This window comes from Ovis aries, chromosome 2 (assembly GCF_016772045.2).
Source record: "Ovis aries strain OAR_USU_Benz2616 breed Rambouillet chromosome 2, ARS-UI_Ramb_v3.0, whole genome shotgun sequence".
Lineage (NCBI taxonomy): Eukaryota > Metazoa > Chordata > Mammalia > Artiodactyla > Bovidae > Ovis > Ovis aries.
The window spans coordinates 8,559,661-8,567,189 of record NC_056055.1 but is presented as its reverse complement, the minus strand read 5'-3'; the positions used below and the strand labels follow the sequence as shown (position 1 = coordinate 8,567,189).

Below are 7,529 nucleotides of genomic sequence, written 5' to 3'. Positions count from 1 at the left end.
AAGCTCAAGACTTTAAGGGAATCTCTGTTTGCCCATCACAATGTCTGTCTTCCTAAAGTTTCCCTGTCAGCTACCCTATTTTAGACCCTAGTCTGGGGCAGTTTTGGGCAGACAAGTCTGTGTACAAACCAAACTGAAGTCCACCTAGATATCCCGTGAACAATGACCATATCCAAATGGAGCTGTCAGTTCTGCCCCCAAAACTTGCCACCCCCGCCTCCCGCCTTTGCTGTCCTCTTCCTTCCAATCTCTATCCAGCAATTGGTGTCACCAGTTGCTCAAGTCCTAAGAAGTCATCCCTTGGTTCCTCCCTTGCTGTAACCACTTTCTCCAACCAATCCATGATCAAATCTTCCGATTTTCATTTCCAAACTTTGTCCTGGCTCTATCCTCTCTTCTTCGTCTTTATTGCCAACATCTCAGTTCAAGGAGGCCCAAGATGGCGGCACACGGAGGGCGTAACATCTGCCTTTCTAGGATCTTCACCCAGCGGGTGGTTAAGACTCTGGGGTTGTAGAGGTCCACACTATACTAGTCGTCTGGCAGGAACTTTGACTTCAGAGATGGCTCTGAGTAAATCAGCGGATGCAAGGAAGAGATACAAGGGCAAACCTCCTGACTTTGCGTATCTGGCAACCAAATATCCAGATTTTAAGCAGCAAGTTCAGATACATCTGCATGGAGGAGTGAGTCTTAATTTTAAAGACCCTGAAGCAATCAGAGCTCTGACTTGTACTCTGCTAAGGGAAGATTTTGGACTTTCTATCGATATTCCACTGGAGAGACTGATTCCTACAGTTCCCTTGAGACTCAACTATATTCATTGGGTTAGAAGGTCTGATCGGTCATCAGAACTCTGACAAAAGTACCCTCCGAAGAGGAATTGACATAGGTACTGGGGAATCCTGCATCTATCCTTTACTTGGAACAACTTTAAACAGCTGGTATTTCCTTGCAACAGAAGTAAATGATATGTGCTTCAACTACGCAAAGAAGAATGTGGAGCAGAATAACTTATGTGATCCTATAAAGGTGGTTGAAGTACCACAGAAGACACTCCTGATGGGTACTCTTAAAGAAGGATCTCAGATAATTTATGACTTTTGCACGTGCAACCCTCCCTTTTTTGCCAATCAGTTGGGAGCCAAGGGAGTAAATTCTCAAAATCCTCGAAGACCCCCACCCAGTTCTGTAAATACAGGTGGAATCACAGAGATCATGGCAGAAGGAGGTGAATTAGAGTTTGTTAAAAGGATCATCCATGACAGTTTACAGCCTGAAAAAAGATTAAGATGGTATAGCTGTATGCTGGGAAAGAAATGCAGCCTGGCTTCTCTGAAGGAAGAACTTCACATACAGAGGGTTCCTAACGTCACCTCTACTGCCAGGGTCGGACAATGAGATGGGCTTTGGCTTGGAGTTTTCATGATGATGTAACAGTACCATCACCACCCAGTAAGCAAAGAAAACTAGGGAGGCCAAGGAAGCCCATTACGTTTGTAGCCCTGGGGTCTGTGATGGAAGAACTAGCCCTCCAAGCATCATCTCTGGGCCCTGAGCCAGTGGAAGGCATCGTGGTTGTGACAACATGGATTGAAAAAATCCTCACTGACCTAAAGGTCCAGCATAAACAAGTTCCCTGTGGAAAGGAGGAAATGAGTCTTTTCCTAACGGCCATAGAAAACTCCTGGATTCACTTAAGGAGGAAGAAAAGAGGCCGAGTGAGACAGCTGAGAGAAGGGCCCCTAGCGCCCAAGGATGTGGTCGAAGTCTTGGAAGAGGAAATGTCTCCCCCAGAGTCTGACAGGAGCCAGGATGTTGCCCAGGGCCCCCAGGAAAGTGCCCTGGGGGCCCTGTTCCACCGGAAGGCGAGTCTGCCACTATGGGGGGCCACGGCCCCAGCCAGGACTCGCTTTCCCAGGAGGAAAACCCAGAACCCATGGAGGATGAAAGGAGTGAGGAAAAGGGGGACATGGAGGTTCTGGAAGGTTGTAAAGGCTCTAGTAATGGAGCCCAGGACCACGAGGCTCCTGAGCCCTTCAGCAGCCCAGTGTCTGAAAAAGGGAACCATCTCCAAGGAGTGGCTGGACATTACTTATTCAAGTGTCTGATAAACGTTAAGAAGGAGGTAGATGACGCCTTAGTTGAAACGCACTAGGCTGAGGGCCAGAACAGGGATTTGATGAACCAGCTTTGTACTTATATACATAACCAAATTTTCAGGCTTGTTGCTAGTTAACTCCAAAATTCTCGCACAGTTGGGAAAGTTCTATAAAGCAGCTTGCTTTGAAGAGTGGCCTGTGGCAGGGGAGGGCAAGCTGAAGTCCATCATTAGCCCACTAATAACATTATGTGGAATTGTCTTTAAAAACCAACAAATGAGTCCATTTTTAAACACCTGCCTCCTTTAAAAAAAAAAAGAATTACAGGGCATTGTAGCATGGTAGTTCAGAGAAAGAATTGTGGTGATCAGCATCAACAAAATGCCATCGGTAAACTCATAAGGGATTTAAACCCGACTTAAGCTGATCACCTTTGGAGAAGGAAATGGCAACGCACTCCAGTATTCTTACCTGGAGAATCCTATGGACAGAAGAACCTTGTGGGCTGCAGTCCATGGGGTCGCAAGAGTCGGACACGACTGAGTGACTTTGACTACTGACTACTAATTCAAGTCACTAGATTCATGCTCCCTAGGTTTTTACAAACGCCTCGAAGCAGCTGACCCTGTCCCGCTCTATACCTCTCCCATTCATTTTCTCTAACAGAAACAAAAGTGATTGTCCTAACATATTTTTTGTGTTTAGATTCCCCAAGGCTTCCTGGTACTTCCTGGTACCCAAAGTCCTTAACATGACCACCGGTCTCTGCTTGATCTAGCCCTTGGCTTTCTCTCCAAACTTATCTGTGCCCTTTTTGCACTTGCTAATTCTATTCTAGGAGCTACTGTGTGGAGGGAAAAGTTTCATGAGAATAAGTCCATAGAGAATAAGGAAGGAAAGTAGAGCTCAGATGCTAGCGGAAGTGGAATTTGGATGATACCACTTGAGCTGCAGAGTCCTGCTGTGGCCTAAGTGCTGCACTGACTTAATGAGTCAATAGATCCTCTATCCTACTTTTAAAAAAACTAAGGTCATACCAATTTGCATTTACTATTGTTTGCAATAAGATATTCTTGGATTTTTAGAAACTCATAGTCAGATGGGGGAAACTCAACGTGTGACTAGGAAAACACTCAACAAAGTGGTTGGTATGATGCAAGTAAATACCAGGAACTTTTGCTCAGCCTGGGAGAGGAAAAAGCACCATGGAAGGCTTCCTGCAGGGTCTGAATCTTGAAGCATGATTAAAAGTTGACAGGATGCGTCTACCAATCAGAGGACAGTGCCAAGACATTCCAGGGCTCAAGAAAAGCCCAGGTATGTTGTGAAACCATATGATAGGTTCAAGGAACCACAAGTTGTTCTGCATAAGTTTAATGCATCACAGGCAATGGAGTTAAGGCAAGAGAAGCTGGAGAGGGAGGCAGAGGCCAGACTAGGAAGAGACTAATAAATAGGTCACCCTAACAAGATGAATAATATATTGGAAGTTTGGAGGGGACATTGGAAACTGAAATCTCCACTTTTAAAAATGGGGATGCCAATCCTTGCCTAGCTTACCCTAAAAGATAAGGGTGAGGGTCTCTCGATAAAATGGCTGGGAAGATGCTTCGAACCAGATATGGATAAGTGATTTGGGCAAAGGAGAAAGAAGACTGAAATCTATTGGTCTTCTCCTATTTGCCAGCCTCTGGACCAGGAGAGATTCAGGCAGGTAGGAGAAACTGAGGAGCTGTGTAGATGGGTTAAGCCCCCCAAGCTTTTTGTTCCTACAGTAAACGCAGAGGTGGAACCCTTTTGGGAGTTAGGAGTTGCCCCTGAAGGGAAAGCAGAAAGCTTCGTTTATGAGCCCAGCCTATTTCACAGGTGCCCCAAGCTGGATTCACTCTGTGTCCCTCTGTGCGTCCTTCTGGCATCCCAGCAGCGTGATCCTGGGATGGCTTTTCTGATGCTTAAGTCCAAACCACTTCAGCAGTGGGCAGCTTTGTTCTCAGAAACTGTCCCCTTATGTTCCCTTCCTGTTAACTCTCTCCCACCCAGCCCTGGATCGTTACTTGAGCAAAGCCAAGAAAATGCCACAGCTGCAGTCTCTTATAGCTCCAGTGTGGGGAGGTGACTGGCCTCTTGGGGGATTTGTGGTCTGGAAAGCAGGGCTGTAATTAACGAGGCACCAAAACTCAGGGTTTGTCCTCCCTGGGAGATCCATCCATGAGATCAGGAACTCTCAAACTGGACTCTTGGTATCAGCTTTTCTGGACTATTTGCTCTGGCCTCAAAGTGTCTGGACTGGCCCTGGGCTAATTGTTTCTGGTAATTAGTGAGCTGGGACAGTCACCATGATGTCTGAGATGTTGCAGTATGGATCTACCCAAATTAAACCACATGGGATTGCTGCAAGAAAGGAAACAATGTATCTCTTCCATTTAGAGGGTGGTTTGGTAATATTTAGAATTTTAAAGCATTCCCTCTATTTCTTTTTTTAAAAAAATATTTATTTGTTCATTTTGCCACTTAGGGTCTTAGTTGTGGCACATGGAATCTTGCTGTGTCGTGTGGGATCTCTTTCATTACGGCACACAGACTCTCTAGTAGCTTCATGGGCTTGCTTTCTCCATGGCATGTGGGATCTTAGTTCCCCTATCAGGGATTGAACCTGTCTCCCCTGCATTGCAAGGTGGATTCTGAACTACTAGACCATCAGGGAAAGGCCCCACCTCTATTTCTTAGGAGTGGAAAGAACGTGAAGGATTATACGATGCTTTGATTAATTATTTCACTCATTCATTGATTTACTCAACAGTTACTAAGAACCTTTTTGTGTCAGGTTTTGGGGTAGGACATGAATAAGATAAATAAGACCCTTGTCTGCCCTCCAGAAGCTTGCAGTCTGTCAGTGGTGTTGCACGGTGGTGTTAATTTACAACCAGAAGTCAGAGAATTGCAAACTCTCCCTAGCTCTGCTGTAGGGCTGTGTATGCCCGTATAGAAGGAGACAGCATTTTGTCCACAAAAATTCTATCTTGCCAAACAGGAACCGTGTTATAATCAATGTCTGAGAAGTCTTGCATATTTACGGACAATCTCGCAATTGCTTTATTTTTAATAACAAAAAAAGTATTAAACATATTAAAACATAATAAAATCAACATATTAACATATTAAATCATATTAAAACATATTAAACATATTAAAATCAACACCAAGTTTGAATAGGTATTGAGATCACTTGAACAAATGGTAAAAGCAGGAGGCAAAGTTTATTACATTTTGCAATTATTCCTCAGAAACTGCCTTGTGGAATTCAAGACTATACATGCCGACAGAATCAATTTAAAAGGAAATGAACAGTGTTCTTTTGCTAAACAAATCTCTTGTGGCTTGTGGGTTTAAAAAAGAACTAAAACTCACATTAATTGGATAACTGCAAAGTTGATCTGGAAAGCAGTTAGATGACTTATAATGGATGGATCTTGATGTCAAGAGTTTGTTTAAAAGAGGTTCATGAAAATTGAAAGTTGGAAGAACAAACAATGATGAAATATATTAATAATTTATGTCTTTAGATACATGGTGACTTCATTGATACATTAAATAAGTAGACATTTTATTATTTTATCCAAATCTCTAATGTTTAAGTGTATAAATAGGCCAAATAACTGGCCTCTTTGAGTCATCTTGAAAGGATGAGGGATACACCATCATTAGATGCTGTCCTGGGCCTGGGCAAATGTGATAAGTGGCTAATAAGCTGCTTGGTTTTCACACAGTTACTTCCATCTCCTTGTCTGTGAAATCAGAGTGATGAGGTACTTTATTTTCCCCTTCATTTGGAATCATGGCTTTTGTAAAGGCAAATGCTATGGGAAATCATACAACTACACATTGGCTTTGTTTTGAATCTGCCCTCCCTTTAGTCTCAGCTAACTGAGTTGGGAAACCTCATTAAGTAAATATACCTCCAGAACTTAACAATACCCTCTTCCCTAAGACTCTAAGTAGGGAACGCAAATACTTTTTCCTTTCTCCTATCTGTCACAGAAATTGAAGATGTATAAGGCATCTCAGGAGAAAGATGTATAAGACATCCCAGGAGAAAGGAAATGCTTGTTGATTTTCTGATACTGTTACCTCTTACTTGTCCTCATCCAGATGGACCAGAGCAGCATTATGAGGAGCATAATGACATTTAAGGGAGAGGATGTGGGGCGTTATCACTATTTTGAAGCGAATGAAGCTTTTGCAAACACGCTTGATCCTTTTGCAAACCCAGCTGATCTGACGCATTAGCCGTCCCCTTGGGATGGGCCATTCCATGTGGTCCATAGAACCTCCTGAAGTACCTTCCATTAAACGGCCTCTGCCACTTCTATGTTTATTTTATCCTAGGAAACTAGAGGAGATGGCGATGGCACCCCACTCCAGTGCTCTTGCCTGGAAAGTCCCATGGACGGAGGAGCCTGGTGGGCCGCAGTCCATGGGGTCACTAAGAGTCAGACACGACTGAGCGACTTCACTTTCACTTTTCACTTTCATGCATTGGAGAAGGAGATGGCAACCCACTCTCCAGTGTTCTTGCCTGGAGAATCCCAGGGATGGGGGAGCCGGGTGGGCTGCCGTCTATGGGGTCGCACAGTTGGACACGACTGAAGTGACTTAGCAGCAGCAGCAGCAGGGAACTAGAAATACAGTTGAGAAATATAGGTGGGCTCTGGCTAGTTATTAAAGTCTGCGTGTAACTGGATTGGATGCATCTGTAGAACAGAGAGGCTGGGCATGTTTTTATTTAATCTAATTAATGTAAACTCTTCAGAACTTTGGGCATTCAGGATTTATGTGTGACCTATAACTGCTGCTTCTAGTTGCAGAGAAAGAAAATCATGTTTAATAGCTTTGTTAAAAGTTTTTGCTTTTTCTGACCTTTCTGTAGAGTCTAACTCAATCTGTGTGTATTTAAGAAAGAAGGGGAAACAGGCTGGGAGCAAAATTGTCTTCTGGTCTCTACCCAAAACATCCTTTTTTTTTTTTTTTTTTTTGGTTAAACTCTGAAAGCCTTTAAAAAGCTGCTTTGATTAACTTCCACACCACAGCCCCAGCTCAGAGTGAGATGCTGGTTTGTGGCCCCGGATGAGAGAAAAAGGGGAGCTGCGACTCTCACGGGACAGCTCGGCCACTCAAGTCTTCCAAACCCAAAAGACCTGACTAAATTGGAGATGCCCTGGAAGGGGACCAGCAGCCTTTTGAGCTCTTTACCCATCACTAATTCTGGCTCCAGCTGGACTCCAGCTCTGGTGATGAAAGGGGCTGAATGCAAACGCTTTGGATGGGAGCTATTCAGTCTGCATTTACTCACCCTGCATCCTGCAGTTTCCATGGCAACAGGCGCATGTTCCAGAGTGTCACGTGTGGAGGGGCTGCACCTTATAGTCT

General features: G+C 44.1%; 1 pseudogene; it reads left to right on the top strand.

The window, feature by feature from the left end:
- Positions 1–507: 507 nt before the first annotated feature.
- On the top strand, positions 508–2,388 carry LOC101102452 (RNA N6-adenosine-methyltransferase METTL16-like; annotated as a pseudogene).
- Positions 2,389–7,529: the final 5,141 nt, after the last annotated feature.